The following is a 6,436-nucleotide window of genomic DNA, read 5'->3' as shown; positions in this document are numbered from 1 at the left end:
CCTGCAAGTAGCGATGCGAAGGAAATCTCAGGCGCCCGTGCCATGTGTAGATTTCATTTTTGGGACTTGACAGTATCGACTGTTGGACTGAAAAAGGCGTGGTTGGCTGCTATTCGTTGAATCAGCACCTACATAATAAGAAGAAAAAGATCGGCATTTCTGATTCCACACTGTACAGGCTTTGCCTACACCTCATGTAAGCATGAGGGCGATGCAATTCAGGGGTTGCTATTTTGGCTTGTCCCATGTCCTGGTCAGATTGTTGCGGCTAAACAGCTGTAACTATGTTCGGACAGTTCTCGTCTTGTGTTTTATCTTTGTACCTGATCGGATAAGCCCCCACACAAATATGAATGTGTGACATGCCATCCAGCAATCCAAGTGTGAACAAGCCGTCTCTGGATATCCAGTGGCCACGGCCGGCATGTTTCATTTCTTGGCAGCGCCTGCACTCTTCAGCACCCAGCTTGTAAGGCCTCGGCCCCATGAGGCACTTGCCGCATGATTCCCAGCCTGGGACCCAGGTATCCCCTGGGCATAAATCTGATCTGTTTCTATAAACACAGTAAATCAATCGGGAATCACGCCATGTCCCCTGACGCCCCATGGGTGCGCCTTCCTCGTAGACGGAAGGGGCATCGACAAATAAATCATTCAATCAGGAATCATGCCCCCCTTGTCCATGTACATGGCATGCTATTCGGTTGATGCAGTCAGCGGCCTGCTATTCGATGTCGGCAAGGACGACCGAGGCGATTGATTGCTTGATTTCATATAACTTGTCCGACTGAGCCTTCACCTAGTGCCAGAAGCTCCCGTATCATGCCTTTACGTTGGAACCGGACACTCCAATGCAACAACACTACCGCATCCACATGGACATCGCTTTCTTTCGATTAGGCGCCATGATAGTACCGACGGGAAAATCGCTAGTCGAAAGAAACCCATACACTTCCCTACCCTCACCGGTTATAGCCCTAACTACTGTCTACCCAGAAGGCATCGCTGACCAAAAGTGCATCCTTAGTTGAAAGGGGGTCCTTGCCTTTTGAGGCAATGTTGCTTAGTTTACTCGTAGACAGCAACATTTTTCGATTTTGTAACAACTCACTACGTTGCTCAGCTGTAGGCATGGTTGGATTGCTTGTATCAAGACAAACTGTGTCAATGCACAGGTTGCTATGCTCCAACCCAGGTCATCTTCCATGTCAACCAATGCATCAACGAAATCGAGATAGGTAGCACAAGTCATTGATGGCGACCCCGTCCGCAGAATTGCGTCTCTTGCTGGGTATTGCTTAAAGTATTTTCTTGCATCCGTGGTGTGTCGCATTATTGTAACTGTCGGTTAAGGCAACAGATACGCACATTGACCATCGGCTACGTCCAGATCACAATAACGGGAACGCAATGAAGTTGCTATGATACGAGCTTGGATTGTTTTTCGAACGGTCTCCTTCTTTGTGCATTCAAGGACTCATTTCGCGCTGCTAATCCATCTATAACAACCTCGCTTTCTGAAAGATTGATACAAAGTACAGACCACAGTACCATTTTACCGCTGTGATTCAAGTGATGTCGACTTGTGCATGGTAGTGTGTTGTTCAAGTCGCAAGCCTCTAGAGCAACATGTCGGTACGTCTTCTGCCCTGCCAATGATCTCGTACCAGAACATGATTAAATAGAAAGGAGCAGACTCGTCGCGGCTGACCACGTTCGCGGTCAAGTGTGCGTCTTTCTGTGGCTTCCGTCCCGACACACTTGATACGACGTGATGAGTCCTTGTGGGACTGAGCACCCAGCCTCAAGCGTCGACATGCCTTCGTTGACGTTAATGTGCATCGCATTCGCTTTGGAGGTATATGCTTCGTTTACAGTATATGTCACGACTGCATGGCGCTCATGTTATAATTCACAGGGTCGCCTTGCTTGTCTTCCGAACATGTCGAGTGGGCGATATGCACAGCTTGTTTATAAAATGCCCATTTACATCGTGCCATGTATTGAGATGTTCGTTCTGTTTTGAAGTCAATCTGTTTTGCACCTGTGTGGCCCGAAGTGCGGGGACCGGCTACTCCTGTCCGGTTTGCAGCATCACATATCCATGTCGCATAGCACACCTGCACCTCGATTGAAAGCGACGAGATTGGCTGTATGCAGGCGCAGTGCCTCGTCCCTTTTGGCAGACTAGTGCTTGTGAGCAGCTTCAGGGTTGACCATGATGTGTTTGACACCAGACAATGGCAATCTGCTCATATCTGGTGTGCAAAGATCATCTGGAGTGTGCATTTACGAATGAAGATTTGGATTCTGCAGATTTTCGAGTACAACGGAGCAGCTATTGTGGCAATGGCTGGGGACAAGTGTGTGGCTATTGGATCAGATCTACGATTTGGCGTTCAAATGCAGACCATGGCCACCGATTACCAAAAACTGTTGCAGATCAACGACCGTCTGTTTATTGGGCTTTCCGGCCTGGCAACAGACCAGACAACCCTGTGCGCCTCTATACAATGAGTTTGTCAGTGTCCATGACACCTGTATACGCCCAAGAAAGCTGCAGTTCAACACAATCGTGCAACATGGCATGGTTCCGGTTGCTGGTCATGTATTGGAACAAATCGATCATCTTATACCCTTTGTCACTTGGATCGATGTTTCGATTTTTCTCGTGCCTTTTGCAGAAAGAGTAGCAATCAGGAGGGCAATCCCTGCCCTAATGTCGGGTGAGATCATCAATTCCGCCCAGCGGATAGACGCAATTGAGGCCAGGGACATGGTGGTTTGAGATGGGGTCTTGGCTTCTGTCTTGATTGATTCCATGTTGGTGTATATCCTCACCGAATGGTGACTTCATGGTGAGGCTTGTGATGGGGTTAAGGTTATGGCATTCCTCACAACTTTTGTGTCGTGTGCTTGCATAGACCCTGAGTGATTGTGATGCTCTCGTGTGTTGGTGTTTGGCAAGGATGTATTCACCTGAAGAAGCATGGGATACTCCTTGAGAAAGGGTGAACGAACCAGCAGTGCATGCACTACCTCGTTGGAGAGATAAGCCTCGGGTCGTCGTTCACCTCCCTCGAGAGAATCAGTTAGCGAGGTAAGCCTCGGGCCGTTAGTCACCTCATCCGAGAGACTCAGTTGGCGAGAAGTCTCCGGTCACCTGTTCCGAGAGAAACATCCGAGTGCGCAGGTTCAATAGGTTTAAGTTCCGCCACAATCTGTACAAGTTGCGAGAGGAGCGGGACATGAAGCCGTCCACATTCAGCCACATGGTGTCCAACATCCTCTACGAGAAGCGCTTTGGCTCGTACTTTTGTTCCCCAGTCATCGCCGGTCTGGAACCGGATGGCACACCATACCTATGTGGTATGGACTCCATCGGAGCGATGGAAACTGCCAAGGACTTCATGGTTGCGGGTACCGCTCCGGAGTCGCTCTATGGCGTGTGTGAGTCCGTCTGGAGGCCTGGGATGGTGTGTTGCCCTGAGTATAAAGATACACCTCCAAAAAGCAAAACTAGCGAGGACATGTCCATGGAACACTGCATTGCACACGCTCCCTTGTATGCCGATGCCACAGTCTGAATGCACAGCCTTGGGACAGCTCCCTTGTATCCATGCCACAATTTGAATGCACAGCCTTTGGCCAATCCTTTGTACCCATGCCACTGTCTGATGGGAACTTGTGAGCCTGGCCACTCGTATTTTCTGGGCGATCTCTGAGAGCAGAGTCTGTTCAGGCTGCAGCAATCATTCAGTTGAGGGTCTGTGATGATGACAGGCTCAAGTACTCACCATAGCCTTGTTCTTTTTCAGAGCCCCTCTTGCAGAGTTTGCAACAAGACACCTTTATCTTGATGTTCTCACAAGTTATCTCGAGGTACGTGAATGAGGCAGGAAGAATGGTAGACAGTTTCAGAGTTCTGCATCAAAGAACTACTTCTCTTCAAACGTATGGGACACTGTGTTTGATGTTAATTTTGCCTTGGACATGCTGCAGGGCGCCGAGGAGCTCTTCCAAGCGACATCGCAGTGTTTGCTGACGGGTGTAGATCGGGATGCCCTGGCTGGGTGGGGTGCCGTAGTATATGTGGTGACACCTGACAAAGTCATAGCGAGGACGCTCAAGGGCCGTATGGATTGAGGTTTCATGTGTGTGCGTACGATGGCAGTTGTTGCTTCGAAGTTAGTCTCGCAGCTTGATGGAGTGAGCTCGACATCCACCAAAAGACGTCAAAGTGTTTGACTTGGTTGGCATCTAGGGGACAGCACATGGCACATGGTAAATGTAATCAAGTTTCCTCGTCATGCCTCAGAATCGAAGTGCGAACAGACCTTCATCAATGACCGACATTGTAATTTGCCAAGTTCACATCACATTGTTACATGGAAGGCCCGGCAAGTCATCAAGGTCTTGGACAAAGAGAAGGCAGTACAGAACATCCGAGCATGGAAAAATCGTACGCAGAACACAACTGCTTCCACCAAATTCCTAATGACACCAGACACTACAAAAACGCTACAAAAATATGTGCTTTCTTGAATGGAACGTGCTCTATTTGTCACTTCCGCCGAGCATCACAAGATTTGCATGCAGTGATAATTTTTTTGACATACTCATGCTGCCCAACCTGGATGTGGCCTGTGCAACGTCTTGAAATGTATGCCACAACACTGGGCGGAAAGTACATCACGGCAGAGATGATGTTGAAATGCACACATGATCATGATTGACCCACGAGAACGCAGGCAAAATTGGTTAAAACAAGTCCAAACCTGCACAGATTGCATGGTATGCATAACTGCACGGTAATCTCGCGCATTCCTACTGCTGCAACCAAGGTGGAGTGCGAAAGAATGCAGCTGGACATCGCCATGTTGACTGGTGCAATCTCAGAATCCGAGAGACATGCACACTGTGCGATTGTTAGCTGCACTACGCTACTTCATTACCAGGCCCAATACTTGCGGCAATACTTGTAATCATCAATCAAGATGCAAGCATGAGCAGTAGGAAAACCATGCAATGGTGTGTCGAGGATGCGTCAATTTGCTGCCTGCTGGTGACTTGCGTCTAAAAGCCTGTGCAAGGGATCGCACACGCACGCCAGGACGACCACACATCGAACAAGCTGCGAGCACAAAGCACTGACAAACACTTAGGTGTGCACACACTTGAGGGCGTGCTTGAGCTTGAGCACCCAGGAGCACAGTGGTAGTTTGCTGGCTAGCTAGCTAGTCCAACGGGGACTCACAACTGAGCAGGAAGATGGAACCACCCCATGTCGTGTGGTCCCAGGCGGGACTACAGAACGCTCTACAACCTGTTTGAGAGCGAGGAGCACGATGTCAAGAGAGTGGGTGAACTCATACACGGGGCGACATCAGACGGCACGGCACATGATCTCGACATTCCATCCTACTCGAGCCCATGTGAGGCAGTAGCCACCACACGCAAAAAGCATCGCGGCAAATGCCCAGAGCCTTGCAGCGGTATGAGAGCGTCGAATGTTATCAACGGTTGCGGACTACGCAAGACCCTGTCAGGCCCTGATAGCCTGAGGCCCTAACCAGAGCAGTTGAGAGGGGCGCAATTGTGGGCCACGTACGACACCTAACTAACGAAGACTGAAGATTGCATGCGAGATGGAATGGGCGAGGGAGTCTGACTGCGCTTGCCTTGCAACATGGCCGCTGACCGCGAGCTGAGGGCGCAGGCACTGCTGAGCTACTCGTCTACATGCGCAGATTGTGTGTGGGCAATAGAGTTTGCGTGCATGCTGGATGTGCAACGGTTTGCGACACATCAGAGACGAGGCCGTGCAGAACAGGTACCTCCAGATTTTCACACATCGGGGAGACTGTTGAGATTATCTTGGAAAGCCGACCACCTGTGCGGTGATGACTCAGCAGCAGGACATGCTGTAGGATTCGTCAGACTTGACGGATGTATGGCAACTGCTTGCCTTGTCGTGGACATCAATCAGCGACTGGCTGTATGGCTGCTGCTTGCTTGCCATATCGACATCGAGGAACGACTGCATTGATGGCTGCTGCTTAGTTGCCGTGTTAGGGGCATCAGTCACTCTGGGGAGGCAGCTCATACTCAACCACAGATAGCATGGGTGCGCAGTTGCTAGGGGCTCTACTCTCCACCTCCAATAAATCGGCATCTGCCCCGCATGGAAACGCTAACAAAAGAAATGGCTTTTCTTGCCTGCTCCTTCGCCCTTTCCTTGAAAAAAAAGGGTCACAGGGGCCCTTTTAACTTAATTAGTAACTAATTTAATTAGGTTAATCTAGCAAATTGAAGGAGGACGCATGGATGATGCGCGCCTCGGTAAAATGCCGACAATGATTCGCTTTGCACCAGATCCGTCCTATGAACCGCCACAACCGACTGCCCATGCCAGTGCGCTGAAGGGATCACAGAG

General features: G+C 49.9%; 1 pseudogene; it reads left to right on the top strand.

Annotated features, from left to right (window-relative positions):
* The first annotated feature begins 2,154 nt into the window (after window positions 1-2,154).
* On the top strand, window positions 2,155-4,146 carry LOC149809326 (proteasome subunit beta type-3 pseudogene; annotated as a pseudogene).
* Window positions 4,147-6,436: the final 2,290 nt, after the last annotated feature.

This window comes from Nuphar pumila, unplaced genomic scaffold (assembly GCF_984573655.1).
Source record: "Nuphar pumila unplaced genomic scaffold, dmNupPumi1.hap1.1 HAP1_SCAFFOLD_1390, whole genome shotgun sequence".
Taxonomy (NCBI): domain Eukaryota; kingdom Viridiplantae; phylum Streptophyta; class Magnoliopsida; order Nymphaeales; family Nymphaeaceae; genus Nuphar; species Nuphar pumila.
This window is presented reverse-complemented; position numbering and strand designations above follow the sequence as displayed.